The sequence below is a fragment of the Hyla sarda genome, unplaced genomic scaffold (assembly GCF_029499605.1).
Source record: "Hyla sarda isolate aHylSar1 unplaced genomic scaffold, aHylSar1.hap1 scaffold_2233, whole genome shotgun sequence".
Lineage (NCBI taxonomy): Eukaryota > Metazoa > Chordata > Amphibia > Anura > Hylidae > Hyla > Hyla sarda.
The window spans coordinates 15,604-33,003 of NW_026608910.1; the positions used below are offsets into that span (position 1 = coordinate 15,604).

A 17,400-nucleotide genomic window follows, 5' to 3' on the forward strand; every position below is an offset into this window, starting at 1 on the left:
CCTCTGGGGGATCAGAGGCCTCCGAAACAGATGCCCCCGAAACAGACTCCGCCTTCTCCCCCTCTGCCACCAAAGCATCCGGAACAGACCTAGAAATGGAAGGAAAAACAGGGGCAGACTCTGCTTCACTGGTCAGCACGCTAACCTCTGCATCGCCTGCCCTGGCAGCATTGGAGTCCTCAGGAACTGTCCCACCTCGAAGAGCCATTGCATATGATCGGGGTGCCCCGGACTGGTAAGTGGGGCAACTCCTAGCCAGGTGATCCGAAGAACCACAGAAATGACACTTGCGTTTCTCGGGACAGTCTGCAGTGCGGTGATCAGGCTTGTGGCAGTTCCTGCAAACCTGCCCGGTTGTACAGTTCTCTCTGGTATGACCAAAGCAAAAACAGTCCCGGCAAAAACTTGGCATCCCCGGGTAGTGCAGAAACCCCCTGTTGTTCCCTATCGCAAAGTTCTGCGGGGGGTGACAAAAACCTTCAGCACCACCCTCGGGGGCAGGCCTAAACTCCACCCAAAAACGTCTCATGCCTGTGAAAGTCCCCAGGATGTTATTTTTCCTCTCCGCACCAGAAACAGACACACAATACCTTCTTAGAAAGGTCTGGATCTCCTCATCCCGCACAAAAGGGTTGTACATATGCACTACCACTGGAACTTTCTTAGGCCGAGCCTCGCAGGAAATGAATCGGATCCCTTGTAGGTCAGGGTGAGAAGCATTCTCCTTACTCCGGTAGAGACAGGTACGGAGATCATCCAGGTTGTAGAAGGTCACGTCAAAGAATCCTTGGCTGGGAAAGACCTGGACACAGAAGATGGAAGCATGCGGCATCCTCAGCACTCCTTCCACGACCTTCTGCTGGACATGCAAAATCCCGTAGGCACTCCTCTTTTCCTCCTCGATAAACAGCCGTACTGTATTAGGAGCGTTCGGCGCATTAGCCATCCTCTCCGGCAGACCCGTCCTCCGATGATCACCTTCCCGTTATCCTGGGACTAAGCCCTCTCCCCAATAGCAGCAGGTGGGTGAAGCCCAGGCAATAAACCTGGGCGATCCCACAAGGCCGAGGAGAGGGGTACCCGAATACCTTAGGGCAAGACACTTGATCTTAGCCAAAAGGCCGAGAAGCGATAACCGTGAAAGGGGTGGGCCCAACAAGGTCCCCTTCATGGGCACTATCACTGCTTGCTGTCAGGGAGGCTGCCAGACAATTTTCCATGCACACTCTGGGCTGGGGGGCAGTCAACCACCAGTACACACAGCAGAACCTAAACCCATACCATTATTGCTAAGCAGCAAGACAGGGGCCCATTGCACTCCCACGGGGCCTTTTTAAATGCAATCCATAACCCGGATTTGCCAGGAACCCTTCTTACTCCTCCTACTTGCATGTGACACTGGGCTTAGGATCTGCATAGGAAACACACACACAAGCACACACCTACCTTTGTTGCCTGCAGATGCCTCCTTGGCTGTCCCCAAAGGTATCAAACCAACACCCACGGGAAGCTGTAAGCATAGAGGACATGCCTGCACCCCATTGGACTTACCTGTGTGGGTTAAATCCGGGTTATTTGACAACCTATGGCGGTGATGGTTCTGCTCAGGCAGAGCAGTGCTGATGCTCCTCATAAAGCTGTCGCTGCTGTGAAGGTTCTAGGTGACATCACAATCCCTATGGTTACATACACAACAAAGCTGGGTTGTTGTTGTTTACACTCTGCAAGGCCTGTGGAAGTGAGTGACATCATAGCACTGTAGTTCTGAGGGTTCTAGATGGATGCAACAATCTCCTGTTGCTTCTATGAAGGCCATAATAGACGACATCACCAAACAGCTCCATAGTCACATACACAGCAAAGGAGAGATGTTGTTTACACCTAGTGATGTCAGTGGTATTGAGTGACATCACAGCACAGTGCTAAGGCTCCTGGGCCTGGACACAGCAGCGGCTGCAATATCTCAACGGAGAATACGTTTATATATATGTGTGTGTGTGCGCGTATATATATATATATATATATATATATATATATATATATATATATATTTCTCCGCCGAAATCACTTTTAAACCCATTTCCACCTTTTTTTCCCTTCTCTTCCTCTTACTTTTTTTTCACGTTTTTTTACGTTTTTCTCCTTTTCGCCTCTTTTCTGGGCGTATTATTCTTCTTTTTCTTCTTTTTTTTCGTCTAATGCATACCCCATCAGTGCAGCAATGCTTATTCAATACCGCCAGCAGATGGAGACACTGGGGGATAATTTTCTAAGGATTTATACTGATTTTTCCTGTCTGAATTTGTCGCACAGAAAGTTGCAGGCCAAATATGTGTGACATTTCTGCGACTTTAGCTTCTAGAGCATTTTTACAACATTATACATAGGTGCTGAATACATAAAAAGCGACTGTTCAGCGACAGACAAGTCGCATCGGCTGAAAGTAGGCCAGAATGTCAGTCCATGTTGGAGCAGGTTTAGATACAGTCTAAAGCATAGATCTCAAAGTCTGTGCACAGAATTTAGCAAGGGCCTCGCACCTTCTGATGCATCAGGTAGGTGCACTATAGCATAGCCTAACCCTCTGTACTTTGGTCTATATTGATGCGGGACATAGACAGCCAGCTGATGACCAATCCATTAGTGCAATGGATGGCTGGAAGCATTTGTCTTTGCCTTTGCAATACCACAGAAGCAATGCATGGTCAATGTACAGCAATGACACACCTGTGTGAACAGCCAGGAGACCCCCCCATGTTATGTTACATAGTTACATAGTTAGTACGGTCGAAAAAAGACATATGTCCATCAAGTTCAACCAGGGAATTAAGGGGTAGGGGTGTGGCGCGATATTGGGGAAGGGATGAGATTTTATATTTCTTCATAAGCATTAATCTTATTTTGTCAATTAGGAACATTCAGCACCCACCCGCTATCAAGGCAGCTGCCTATCATGTCATGCCCTACCTGCACAGGTGTGCTGGCTACTCAAATGATCCAATTAAGGAGGCCATTTAGTCAGCAGCAGCAGAAGTCCTGTGCCTGGACGCTCCAACAGCGGCCAGACACAAGCAGAAGCAGCAGAAGCAGCAGCAGCACCACCTTTTGTTTTTTGGCTGCAGCAGCAGCAGCAGCAGCAGCAAGGCCCACAGGGCTAGCCAGCAAGCAGGTAGCAATGAAAGTAGGAATCTTTCTTTTTAACCCTGTAAGGGGGTGGTGCACTGTACCCGAAGATACTGCCATATCGGGTCAATGCATAGGGCGACGGAAGCAAGCTTCGAAATCGGCCCCCGTTCTCAAAAATCCATTTAATATATGGTCCCCAGATAGGGGACGTATCAGATATTAAACTGATAAGAACAGATACTACACTTGATCTTAGCCAAAAGGCCGAGAAGCGATAACCGTGAAAGGGGCGGGCCCAACAAGGTCCCCTTCATGGGCACTATCACTGCTTGCTGTCAGGGAGGCTGCCAGACAATTTTCCATGCACACTCTGGGCTGGGGGGCAGTCAACCACCAGTACACACAGCAGAACCTAAACCCATACCATTATTGCTAAGCAGCAAGACAGGGGCCCATTGCACTCCCACGGGGCCTTTTTAAATGCAATCCATAACCCGGATTTGCCAGGAACCCTTCTTACTCCTCCTACTTGCATGTGACACTGGGCTTAGGATCTGCATAGGAAACACACACACAAGCACACACCTACCTTTGTTGCCTGCAGATGCCTCCTTGGCTGTCCCCAAACGGTATCAAACCAACACCCACGGGAAGCTGTAAGCATAGAGGACATGCCTGCACCCCATTGGACTTACCTGTGTGGGTTAAATCCGGGTTATTTGACAACCTATGGCGGTGATGGTTCTGCTCAGGCAGAGCAGTGCTGATGCTCCTCATAAAGCTGTCGCTGCTGTGAAGGTTCTAGGTGACATCACAATCCCTATGGTTACATACACAACAAAGCTGGGTTGTTGTTGTTTACACTCTGCAAGGCCTGTGGAAGTGAGTGACATCATAGCACTGTAGTTCTGAGGGTTCTAGATGGATGCAACAATCTCCTGTTGCTTCTATGAAGGCCATAATAGACGACATCACCAAACAGCTCCATAGTCACATACACAGCAAAGGAGAGATGTTGTTTACACCTAGTGATGTCAGTGGTATTGAGTGACATCACAGCACAGTGCTAAGGCTCCTGGGCCTGGACACAGCAGCGGCTGCAATATCTCAACGGAGAATACGTTTATATATATGTGTGTGTGTGCGCGTATATATATATATATATATATATATATATATATATATATATATTTCTCCGCCGAAATCACTTTTAAACCCATTTCCACCTTTTTTTCCCTTCTCTTCCTCTTACTTTTTTTTCACGTTTTTTTACGTTTTTCTCCTTTTCGCCTCTTTTCTGGGCGTATTATTCTTCTTTTTCTTCTTTTTTTTCGTCTAATGCATACCCCATCAGTGCAGCAATGCTTATTCAATACCGCCAGCAGATGGAGACACTGGGGGATAATTTTCTAAGGATTTATACTGATTTTTCCTGTCTGAATTTGTCGCACAGAAAGTTGCAGGCCAAATATGTGTGACATTTCTGCGACTTTAGCTTCTAGAGCATTTTTACAACATTATACATAGGTGCTGAATACATAAAAAGCGACTGTTCAGCGACAGACAAGTCGCATCGGCTGAAAGTAGGCCAGAATGTCAGTCCATGTTGGAGCAGGTTTAGATACAGTCTAAAGCATAGATCTCAAAGTCTGTGCACAGAATTTAGCAAGGGCCTCGCACCTTCTGATGCATCAGGTAGGTGCACTATAGCATAGCCTAACCCTCTGTACTTTGGTCTATATTGATGCGGGACATAGACAGCCAGCTGATGACCAATCCATTAGTGCAATGGATGGCTGGAAGCATTTGTCTTTGCCTTTGCAATACCACAGAAGCAATGCATGGTCAATGTACAGCAATGACACACCTGTGTGAACAGCCAGGAGACCCCCCCATGTTATGTTACATAGTTACATAGTTAGTACGGTCGAAAAAAGACATATGTCCATCAAGTTCAACCAGGGAATTAAGGGGTAGGGGTGTGGCGCGATATTGGGGAAGGGATGAGATTTTATATTTCTTCATAAGCATTAATCTTATTTTGTCAATTAGGAACATTCAGCACCCACCCGCTATCAAGGCAGCTGCCTATCATGTCATGCCCTACCTGCACAGGTGTGCTGGCTACTCAAATGATCCAATTAAGGAGGCCATTTAGTCAGCAGCAGCAGAAGTCCTGTGCCTGGACGCTCCAACAGCGGCCAGACACAAGCAGAAGCAGCAGAAGCACCACCTTTTGTTTTTTGGCTGCAGCAGCAGCAGCAGCAGCAGCAGCAAGGCCCACAGGGCTGGCTAGCTGGCTAGCCAGCAAGCAGGTAGCAATGAAAGTAGGAATCTTTCTTTTTAACCCTGTAAGGGGGTGGTGCACTGTACCCGAAGATACTGCCATATCGGGTCAATGCATAGGGCGACGGAAGCAAGCTTCGAAATCGGCCCCCGTTCTCAAAAATCCATTTAATATATGGTCCCCAGATAGGGGACGTATCAGATATTAAACTGATAAGAACAGATACTACACTTGATCTTAGCCAAAAGGCCGAGAAGCGATAACCGTGAAAGGGGCGGGCCCAACAAGGTCCCCTTCATGGGCACTATCACTGCTTGCTGTCAGGGAGGCTGCCAGACAATTTTCCATGCACACTCTGGGCTGGGGGGCAGTCAACCACCAGTACACACAGCAGAACCTAAACCCATACCATTATTGCTAAGCAGCAAGACAGGGGCCCATTGCACTCCCACGGGGCCTTTTTAAATGCAATCCATAACCCGGATTTGCCAGGAACCCTTCTTACTCCTCCTACTTGCATGTGACACTGGGCTTAGGATCTGCATAGGAAACACACACACAAGCACACACCTACCTTTGTTGCCTGCAGATGCCTCCTTGGCTGTCCCCAAACGGTATCAAACCAACACCCACGGGAAGCTGTAAGCATAGAGGACATGCCTGCACCCCATTGGACTTACCTGTGTGGGTTAAATCCGGGTTATTTGACAACCTATGGCGGTGATGGTTCTGCTCAGGCAGAGCAGTGCTGATGCTCCTCATAAAGCTGTCGCTGCTGTGAAGGTTCTAGGTGACATCACAATCCCTATGGTTACATACACAACAAAGCTGGGTTGTTGTTGTTTACACTCTGCAAGGCCTGTGGAAGTGAGTGACATCATAGCACTGTAGTTCTGAGGGTTCTAGATGGATGCAACAATCTCCTGTTGCTTCTATGAAGGCCATAATAGACGACATCACCAAACAGCTCCATAGTCACATACACAGCAAAGGAGAGATGTTGTTTACACCTAGTGATGTCAGTGGTATTGAGTGACATCACAGCACAGTGCTAAGGCTCCTGGGCCTGGACACAGCAGCGGCTGCAATATCTCAACGGAGAATACGTTTATATATATGTGTGTGTGTGCGCGTATATATATATATATATATATATATATATATATATATATATATATATATTTCTCCGCCGAAATCACTTTTAAACCCATTTCCACCTTTTTTTCCCTTCTCTTCCTCTTACTTTTTTTTCACGTTTTTTTACGTTTTTCTCCTTTTCGCCTCTTTTCTGGGCGTATTATTCTTCTTTTTCTTCTTTTTTTTCGTCTAATGCATACCCCATCAGTGCAGCAATGCTTATTCAATACCGCCAGCAGATGGAGACACTGGGGGATAATTTTCTAAGGATTTATACTGATTTTTCCTGTCTGAATTTGTCGCACAGAAAGTTGCAGGCCAAATATGTGTGACATTTCTGCGACTTTAGCTTCTAGAGCATTTTTACAACATTATACATAGGTGCTGAATACATAAAAAGCGACTGTTCAGCGACAGACAAGTCGCATCGGCTGAAAGTAGGCCAGAATGTCAGTCCATGTTGGAGCAGGTTTAGATACAGTCTAAAGCATAGATCTCAAAGTCTGTGCACAGAATTTAGCAAGGGCCTCGCACCTTCTGATGCATCAGGTAGGTGCACTATAGCATAGCCTAACCCTCTGTACTTTGGTCTATATTGATGCGGGACATAGACAGCCAGCTGATGACCAATCCATTAGTGCAATGGATGGCTGGAAGCATTTGTCTTTGCCTTTGCAATACCACAGAAGCAATGCATGGTCAATGTACAGCAATGACACACCTGTGTGAACAGCCAGGAGACCCCCCCATGTTATGTTACATAGTTACATAGTTAGTACGGTCGAAAAAAGACATATGTCCATCAAGTTCAACCAGGGAATTAAGGGGTAGGGGTGTGGCGCGATATTGGGGAAGGGATGAGATTTTATATTTCTTCATAAGCATTAATCTTATTTTGTCAATTAGGAACATTCAGCACCCACCCGCTATCAAGGCAGCTGCCTATCATGTCATGCCCTACCTGCACAGGTGTGCTGGCTACTCAAATGATCCAATTAAGGAGGCCATTTAGTCAGCAGCAGCAGAAGTCCTGTGCCTGGACGCTCCAACAGCGGCCAGACACAAGCAGAAGCAGCAGAAGCCGCAGCAGCACCACCTTTTGTTTTTTGGCTGCAGCAGCAGCAGCAGCAGCAGCAAGGCCCACAGGGCTGGCTAGCTGGCTAGCCAGCAAGCAGGTAGCAATGAAAGTAGGAATCTTTCTTTTTAACCCTGTAAGGGGGTGGTGCACTGTACCCGAAGATACTGCCATATCGGGTCAATGCATAGGGCGACGGAAGCAAGCTTCGAAATCGGCCCCCGTTCTCAAAAATCCATTTAATATATGGTCCCCAGATAGGGGACGTATCAGATATTAAACTGATAAGAACAGATACTACACTTGATCTTAGCCAAAAGGCCGAGAAGCGATAACCGTGAAAGGGGCGGGCCCAACAAGGTCCCCTTCATGGGCACTATCACTGCTTGCTGTCAGGGAGGCTGCCAGACAATTTTCCATGCACACTCTGGGCTGGGGGGCAGTCAACCACCAGTACACACAGCAGAACCTAAACCCATACCATTATTGCTAAGCAGCAAGACAGGGGCCCATTGCACTCCCACGGGGCCTTTTTAAATGCAATCCATAACCCGGATTTGCCAGGAACCCTTCTTACTCCTCCTACTTGCATGTGACACTGGGCTTAGGATCTGCATAGGAAACACACACACAAGCACACACCTACCTTTGTTGCCTGCAGATGCCTCCTTGGCTGTCCCCAAACGGTATCAAACCAACACCCACGGGAAGCTGTAAGCATAGAGGACATGCCTGCACCCCATTGGACTTACCTGTGTGGGTTAAATCCGGGTTATTTGACAACCTATGGCGGTGATGGTTCTGCTCAGGCAGAGCAGTGCTGATGCTCCTCATAAAGCTGTCGCTGCTGTGAAGGTTCTAGGTGACATCACAATCCCTATGGTTACATACACAACAAAGCTGGGTTGTTGTTGTTTACACTCTGCAAGGCCTGTGGAAGTGAGTGACATCATAGCACTGTAGTTCTGAGGGTTCTAGATGGATGCAACAATCTCCTGTTGCTTCTATGAAGGCCATAATAGACGACATCACCAAACAGCTCCATAGTCACATACACAGCAAAGGAGAGATGTTGTTTACACCTAGTGATGTCAGTGGTATTGAGTGACATCACAGCACAGTGCTAAGGCTCCTGGGCCTGGACACAGCAGCGGCTGCAATATCTCAACGGAGAATACGTTTATATATATGTGTGTGTGTGCGCGTATATATATATATATATATATATATATATATATATATATATATATTTCTCCGCCGAAATCACTTTTAAACCCATTTCCACCTTTTTTTCCCTTCTCTTCCTCTTACTTTTTTTTCACGTTTTTTTACGTTTTTCTCCTTTTCGCCTCTTTTCTGGGCGTATTATTCTTCTTTTTCTTCTTTTTTTTCGTCTAATGCATACCCCATCAGTGCAGCAATGCTTATTCAATACCGCCAGCAGATGGAGACACTGGGGGATAATTTTCTAAGGATTTATACTGATTTTTCCTGTCTGAATTTGTCGCACAGAAAGTTGCAGGCCAAATATGTGTGACATTTCTGCGACTTTAGCTTCTAGAGCATTTTTACAACATTATACATAGGTGCTGAATACATAAAAAGCGACTGTTCAGCGACAGACAAGTCGCATCGGCTGAAAGTAGGCCAGAATGTCAGTCCATGTTGGAGCAGGTTTAGATACAGTCTAAAGCATAGATCTCAAAGTCTGTGCACAGAATTTAGCAAGGGCCTCGCACCTTCTGATGCATCAGGTAGGTGCACTATAGCATAGCCTAACCCTCTGTACTTTGGTCTATATTGATGCGGGACATAGACAGCCAGCTGATGACCAATCCATTAGTGCAATGGATGGCTGGAAGCATTTGTCTTTGCCTTTGCAATACCACAGAAGCAATGCATGGTCAATGTACAGCAATGACACACCTGTGTGAACAGCCAGGAGACCCCCCCATGTTATGTTACATAGTTACATAGTTAGTACGGTCGAAAAAAGACATATGTCCATCAAGTTCAACCAGGGAATTAAGGGGTAGGGGTGTGGCGCGATATTGGGGAAGGGATGAGATTTTATATTTCTTCATAAGCATTAATCTTATTTTGTCAATTAGGAACATTCAGCACCCACCCGCTATCAAGGCAGCTGCCTATCATGTCATGCCCTACCTGCACAGGTGTGCTGGCTACTCAAATGATCCAATTAAGGAGGCCATTTAGTCAGCAGCAGCAGAAGTCCTGTGCCTGGACGCTCCAACAGCGGCCAGACACAAGCAGAAGCAGCAGAAGCACCACCTTTTGTTTTTTGGCTGCAGCAGCAGCAGCAGCAGCAGCAGCAAGGCCCACAGGGCTGGCTAGCTGGCTAGCCAGCAAGCAGGTAGCAATGAAAGTAGGAATCTTTCTTTTTAACCCTGTAAGGGGGTGGTGCACTGTACCCGAAGATACTGCCATATCGGGTCAATGCATAGGGCGACGGAAGCAAGCTTCGAAATCGGCCCCCGTTCTCAAAAATCCATTTAATATATGGTCCCCAGATAGGGGACGTATCAGATATTAAACTGATAAGAACAGATACTACACTTGATCTTAGCCAAAAGGCCGAGAAGCGATAACCGTGAAAGGGGCGGGCCCAACAAGGTCCCCTTCATGGGCACTATCACTGCTTGCTGTCAGGGAGGCTGCCAGACAATTTTCCATGCACACTCTGGGCTGGGGGGCAGTCAACCACCAGTACACACAGCAGAACCTAAACCCATACCATTATTGCTAAGCAGCAAGACAGGGGCCCATTGCACTCCCACGGGGCCTTTTTAAATGCAATCCATAACCCGGATTTGCCAGGAACCCTTCTTACTCCTCCTACTTGCATGTGACACTGGGCTTAGGATCTGCATAGGAAACACACACACAAGCACACACCTACCTTTGTTGCCTGCAGATGCCTCCTTGGCTGTCCCCAAACGGTATCAAACCAACACCCACGGGAAGCTGTAAGCATAGAGGACATGCCTGCACCCCATTGGACTTACCTGTGTGGGTTAAATCCGGGTTATTTGACAACCTATGGCGGTGATGGTTCTGCTCAGGCAGAGCAGTGCTGATGCTCCTCATAAAGCTGTCGCTGCTGTGAAGGTTCTAGGTGACATCACAATCCCTATGGTTACATACACAACAAAGCTGGGTTGTTGTTGTTTACACTCTGCAAGGCCTGTGGAAGTGAGTGACATCATAGCACTGTAGTTCTGAGGGTTCTAGATGGATGCAACAATCTCCTGTTGCTTCTATGAAGGCCATAATAGACGACATCACCAAACAGCTCCATAGTCACATACACAGCAAAGGAGAGATGTTGTTTACACCTAGTGATGTCAGTGGTATTGAGTGACATCACAGCACAGTGCTAAGGCTCCTGGGCCTGGACACAGCAGCGGCTGCAATATCTCAACGGAGAATACGTTTATATATATGTGTGTGTGTGCGCGTATATATATATATATATATATATATATATATATATATATATATATATATATTTCTCCGCCGAAATCACTTTTAAACCCATTTCCACCTTTTTTTCCCTTCTCTTCCTCTTACTTTTTTTTCACGTTTTTTTACGTTTTTCTCCTTTTCGCCTCTTTTCTGGGCGTATTATTCTTCTTTTTCTTCTTTTTTTTCGTCTAATGCATACCCCATCAGTGCAGCAATGCTTATTCAATACCGCCAGCAGATGGAGACACTGGGGGATAATTTTCTAAGGATTTATACTGATTTTTCCTGTCTGAATTTGTCGCACAGAAAGTTGCAGGCCAAATATGTGTGACATTTCTGCGACTTTAGCTTCTAGAGCATTTTTACAACATTATACATAGGTGCTGAATACATAAAAAGCGACTGTTCAGCGACAGACAAGTCGCATCGGCTGAAAGTAGGCCAGAATGTCAGTCCATGTTGGAGCAGGTTTAGATACAGTCTAAAGCATAGATCTCAAAGTCTGTGCACAGAATTTAGCAAGGGCCTCGCACCTTCTGATGCATCAGGTAGGTGCACTATAGCATAGCCTAACCCTCTGTACTTTGGTCTATATTGATGCGGGACATAGACAGCCAGCTGATGACCAATCCATTAGTGCAATGGATGGCTGGAAGCATTTGTCTTTGCCTTTGCAATACCACAGAAGCAATGCATGGTCAATGTACAGCAATGACACACCTGTGTGAACAGCCAGGAGACCCCCCCATGTTATGTTACATAGTTACATAGTTAGTACGGTCGAAAAAAGACATATGTCCATCAAGTTCAACCAGGGAATTAAGGGGTAGGGGTGTGGCGCGATATTGGGGAAGGGATGAGATTTTATATTTCTTCATAAGCATTAATCTTATTTTGTCAATTAGGAACATTCAGCACCCACCCGCTATCAAGGCAGCTGCCTATCATGTCATGCCCTACCTGCACAGGTGTGCTGGCTACTCAAATGATCCAATTAAGGAGGCCATTTAGTCAGCAGCAGCAGAAGTCCTGTGCCTGGACGCTCCAACAGCGGCCAGACACAAGCAGAAGCAGCAGAAGCCGCAGCAGCACCACCTTTTGTTTTTTGGCTGCAGCAGCAGCAGCAGCAGCAGCAAGGCCCACAGGGCTGGCTAGCTGGCTAGCCAGCAAGCAGGTAGCAATGAAAGTAGGAATCTTTCTTTTTAACCCTGTAAGGGGGTGGTGCACTGTACCCGAAGATACTGCCATATCGGGTCAATGCATAGGGCGACGGAAGCAAGCTTCGAAATCGGCCCCCGTTCTCAAAAATCCATTTAATATATGGTCCCCAGATAGGGGACGTATCAGATATTAAACTGATAAGAACAGATACTACACTTGATCTTAGCCAAAAGGCCGAGAAGCGATAACCGTGAAAGGGGCGGGCCCAACAAGGTCCCCTTCATGGGCACTATCACTGCTTGCTGTCAGGGAGGCTGCCAGACAATTTTCCATGCACACTCTGGGCTGGGGGGCAGTCAACCACCAGTACACACAGCAGAACCTAAACCCATACCATTATTGCTAAGCAGCAAGACAGGGGCCCATTGCACTCCCACGGGGCCTTTTTAAATGCAATCCATAACCCGGATTTGCCAGGAACCCTTCTTACTCCTCCTACTTGCATGTGACACTGGGCTTAGGATCTGCATAGGAAACACACACACAAGCACACACCTACCTTTGTTGCCTGCAGATGCCTCCTTGGCTGTCCCCAAACGGTATCAAACCAACACCCACGGGAAGCTGTAAGCATAGAGGACATGCCTGCACCCCATTGGACTTACCTGTGTGGGTTAAATCCGGGTTATTTGACAACCTATGGCGGTGATGGTTCTGCTCAGGCAGAGCAGTGCTGATGCTCCTCATAAAGCTGTCGCTGCTGTGAAGGTTCTAGGTGACATCACAATCCCTATGGTTACATACACAACAAAGCTGGGTTGTTGTTGTTTACACTCTGCAAGGCCTGTGGAAGTGAGTGACATCATAGCACTGTAGTTCTGAGGGTTCTAGATGGATGCAACAATCTCCTGTTGCTTCTATGAAGGCCATAATAGACGACATCACCAAACAGCTCCATAGTCACATACACAGCAAAGGAGAGATGTTGTTTACACCTAGTGATGTCAGTGGTATTGAGTGACATCACAGCACAGTGCTAAGGCTCCTGGGCCTGGACACAGCAGCGGCTGCAATATCTCAACGGAGAATACGTTTATATATATGTGTGTGTGTGCGCGTATATATATATATATATATATATATATATATATATATATATATATATATTTCTCCGCCGAAATCACTTTTAAACCCATTTCCACCTTTTTTTCCCTTCTCTTCCTCTTACTTTTTTTTCACGTTTTTTTACGTTTTTCTCCTTTTCGCCTCTTTTCTGGGCGTATTATTCTTCTTTTTCTTCTTTTTTTTCGTCTAATGCATACCCCATCAGTGCAGCAATGCTTATTCAATACCGCCAGCAGATGGAGACACTGGGGGATAATTTTCTAAGGATTTATACTGATTTTTCCTGTCTGAATTTGTCGCACAGAAAGTTGCAGGCCAAATATGTGTGACATTTCTGCGACTTTAGCTTCTAGAGCATTTTTACAACATTATACATAGGTGCTGAATACATAAAAAGCGACTGTTCAGCGACAGACAAGTCGCATCGGCTGAAAGTAGGCCAGAATGTCAGTCCATGTTGGAGCAGGTTTAGATACAGTCTAAAGCATAGATCTCAAAGTCTGTGCACAGAATTTAGCAAGGGCCTCGCACCTTCTGATGCATCAGGTAGGTGCACTATAGCATAGCCTAACCCTCTGTACTTTGGTCTATATTGATGCGGGACATAGACAGCCAGCTGATGACCAATCCATTAGTGCAATGGATGGCTGGAAGCATTTGTCTTTGCCTTTGCAATACCACAGAAGCAATGCATGGTCAATGTACAGCAATGACACACCTGTGTGAACAGCCAGGAGACCCCCCCATGTTATGTTACATAGTTACATAGTTAGTACGGTCGAAAAAAGACATATGTCCATCAAGTTCAACCAGGGAATTAAGGGGTAGGGGTGTGGCGCGATATTGGGGAAGGGATGAGATTTTATATTTCTTCATAAGCATTAATCTTATTTTGTCAATTAGGAACATTCAGCACCCACCCGCTATCAAGGCAGCTGCCTATCATGTCATGCCCTACCTGCACAGGTGTGCTGGCTACTCAAATGATCCAATTAAGGAGGCCATTTAGTCAGCAGCAGCAGAAGTCCTGTGCCTGGACGCTCCAACAGCGGCCAGACACAAGCAGAAGCAGCAGAAGCAGCAGCAGCACCACCTTTTGTTTTTTGGCTGCAGCAGCAGCAGCAGCAGCAGCAAGGCCCACAGGGCTGGCTAGCTGGCTAGCCAGCAAGCAGGTAGCAATGAAAGTAGGAATCTTTCTTTTTAACCCTGTAAGGGGGTGGTGCACTGTACCCGAAGATACTGCCATATCGGGTCAATGCATAGGGCGACGGAAGCAAGCTTCGAAATCGGCCCCCGTTCTCAAAAATCCATTTAATATATGGTCCCCAGATAGGGGACGTATCAGATATTAAACTGATAAGAACAGATTTTTTTTTTTTTTTTTTATTGAAAAGGAAATATACAATACATAACCAAGTAAATCATTCAAAAAATTACATATTCATCTGAAAACACATGAATAACACATATTTGACATATACAATATATACAGGAATCATGTCTTTACATGTACATATAACAAAAAGCTTTCCCTTCATGACTTTCCCTCAGAAAAAATAAATTGCAGCGGATTCTGTCCCTCCAACTGTCCCTTCATATCAGGATATAATCTGTAAGAAAAGAAAAAGAAAGACAAATAAGAATACAATCATAACCAGTACTTCCATTTTTTGTGTTTCCAGATCCCCTCTGCATCATCAGAACCATAGTTTTTCCTATCACATAATACGTAAAGGTAAATTTTACCACGGATCATGCCCAGACACTCCTTCACACTTACTTCAGTTTGATTGAAAATCCTAATATTCCTTACATCCCACAGAACCTCTTTTACACAATTTACTATGAACCATAACACTCTTGCCTTCTCTCTCTCCACTGCACACAAACCAAACATCATCATATTAAAGGATAAGATTTCAATTCCAGTAAGATTTTTAATTAGACCAGACATTTTTCTCCACACAGACTTCGCATAACCACACTCCCAAAACACATGTACATAATTCTCACATCCACCGCAACCATCCCTGGGACACACTTCACTGTCTACCAATCTCCTTCTCCTCTGAAATTCCCTTGTTGGCAGACACCCATGAGCTAACATCCAAGACAAGTCCTTTTGTTTATTTGTCAGTTCCTTGTGACTGACATTTTTCCACACTACCTTACAATCCTTCTCAGACAGACCTCCCACACATTCCACTGTTTCTCTCTGCTCCAACACTTTCATCACCTTCTTACTATCATTCCATTCAGTCACACATTCCAGATTATTTTTCCTGACACACCGCCCTATTCTCTGATAGAACCAAGGAACCTCAAAACTTACAGGTACCCTTAAGTCCCTTTCCATTAGCTTATATTTCAACAACACATTACCAGCCAAATACCTTACCATGCACCCAAACACACATTCCTTCTTACTTACAGCGAGACAAAAACTGACATACTTCACAGCCAGGAACACTTCCACATTCATCATTCCTTTCCCACCATGCATTCTGCTTTTCACCACCTTCCCACGACTCAATTTCTCCATCCTTGAATTCCATAAGAAAACAAAGATCTGCCTGATAATTCTTGCCAGACACCTATCCGGTGGAGGAAACACATAATTAACATAAAGCAAAATAGGAATTATAACAGCTTTAATAACCAGAATCCTTCCCTCAATCGATAAAGTCCTTAAAGACCAGAAGTTTATTTTATTCCCCACCCTCCCCAAAACCCTCTCCCAACTTTCTTTCCCATACAAATCATTATCAAACACCACCCCAAGCACTTCCACACCCCCCTCTCTCACAGGCCACTCGCACAACCCACTCTCTCCCCACCCCTCAAAAAATTTACAACCACTCTTCCCAACATTAAGCTTAAACCCACTCATTAAACAGAAACACTCAATCAATAACTTAGCACGCCTTACCCCTGCCATTGACTTACATACAACAGTAACATCATCCATGTAACCAATCACTCGCATATCCTTCTCATGACTACCAGGTATTTCTATACCCCGCATCACCTTATCTCTCCTAATCATCCCCAACAAAGGCTCAATCATACAAATAAAAAGAATTGGCGACAGGGGACACCCCTGCCGCACTCCAGATTTTATACTCACTTCCCTACTCAGAAAACCATTGACCTGAATCTTACTATAAATGTCCCTATACAAACATTCAATCCACTTCACCATTCTGTCCGGCACATTCATCCTCCTCAAAACCCTAAACAATAAATCATGCACCACCCTATCATACGCTTTTTCAAAATCCACCGTAACAACAGCCACACCTTGCTTCCTAGTTTTACAGTCCCACAATACATCCCTCAGACCTAACAGACATTCAGAAATCCTACGATCAGGCACTGTACACATTTGCTCCTCACCTACCATACAATCAATCACATCCTTTAACCTATTCGCAATAACTTTAGCAATAATTTTGTAATCACAATTCAAGAGCGCTATAGGCCTCCAATTTTTAAGATCCCTCTTATCCCCTTTTTTAAACAATAACACAGTCACACTCTCACTCATACTTTTAGATAACTTCCCTCTCCTAAGTACTTCCTTACACACCTCCCATACATAATCCCCTAACATATCCCAAAACACAAGATAAAATTCCACAGGCAAACCATCACTCCCTGCCACCTTTCCTTTCTTCATCCCATTCACAGCATCCTCCACCTCACTCTTCCTCACATCCTCTTCCATAAAGAACCCATCAATTTCATCCAAACGCTTATCCACATATCCCAAACATTCCTCCTCTAGAGTCACGTCCCGCTCCTTCTCCGTGAATAAATCAGAATAAAACTTCCACACTTCCTCTAACACCTCATCCTTACCAAAGACCTCTACCCCATCATTCGTAAAAACACTCATCATCTCAGTTTTTTTACTGAATGCCTTTTTAAAGAAAAATTTGCTACATTTCTCATCCTTCTCTTTCACTTCAACCCTAGCCTGTGCAATAATCTTCCTTCCATT

The 17,400-nt window shown here is 45.5% G+C and overlaps 6 non-coding genes across 6 annotated transcripts; all 6 read right to left on the bottom strand.

The window, feature by feature from the left end:
- Nucleotides 1-3,211: 3,211 nt before the first annotated feature.
- LOC130321179 (U2 spliceosomal RNA) lies at nucleotides 3,212-3,402 on the bottom strand. The gene has a single exon (XR_008866945.1). It is a non-coding gene; the product is annotated as a U2 spliceosomal RNA (small nuclear RNA).
- Nucleotides 3,403-5,483: 2,081 nt separating this feature from the next.
- Nucleotides 5,484-5,674, bottom strand: LOC130321180 (U2 spliceosomal RNA). Its single transcript, XR_008866946.1, has one exon. It is a non-coding gene; the product is annotated as a U2 spliceosomal RNA (small nuclear RNA).
- A 2,093-nt stretch (nucleotides 5,675-7,767) lies between these two features.
- LOC130321181 (U2 spliceosomal RNA) lies at nucleotides 7,768-7,958 on the bottom strand. Its single transcript, XR_008866947.1, has one exon. It is a non-coding gene; the product is annotated as a U2 spliceosomal RNA (small nuclear RNA).
- Nucleotides 7,959-10,041: 2,083 nt separating this feature from the next.
- Nucleotides 10,042-10,232, bottom strand: LOC130321182 (U2 spliceosomal RNA). The gene has a single exon (XR_008866948.1). It is a non-coding gene; the product is annotated as a U2 spliceosomal RNA (small nuclear RNA).
- A 2,095-nt stretch (nucleotides 10,233-12,327) lies between these two features.
- LOC130321183 (U2 spliceosomal RNA) lies at nucleotides 12,328-12,518 on the bottom strand. Its single transcript, XR_008866949.1, has one exon. It is a non-coding gene; the product is annotated as a U2 spliceosomal RNA (small nuclear RNA).
- Nucleotides 12,519-14,611: 2,093 nt separating this feature from the next.
- On the bottom strand, nucleotides 14,612-14,795 carry LOC130321192 (U2 spliceosomal RNA). The gene has a single exon (XR_008866957.1). It is a non-coding gene; the product is annotated as a U2 spliceosomal RNA (small nuclear RNA).
- Nucleotides 14,796-17,400: the final 2,605 nt, after the last annotated feature.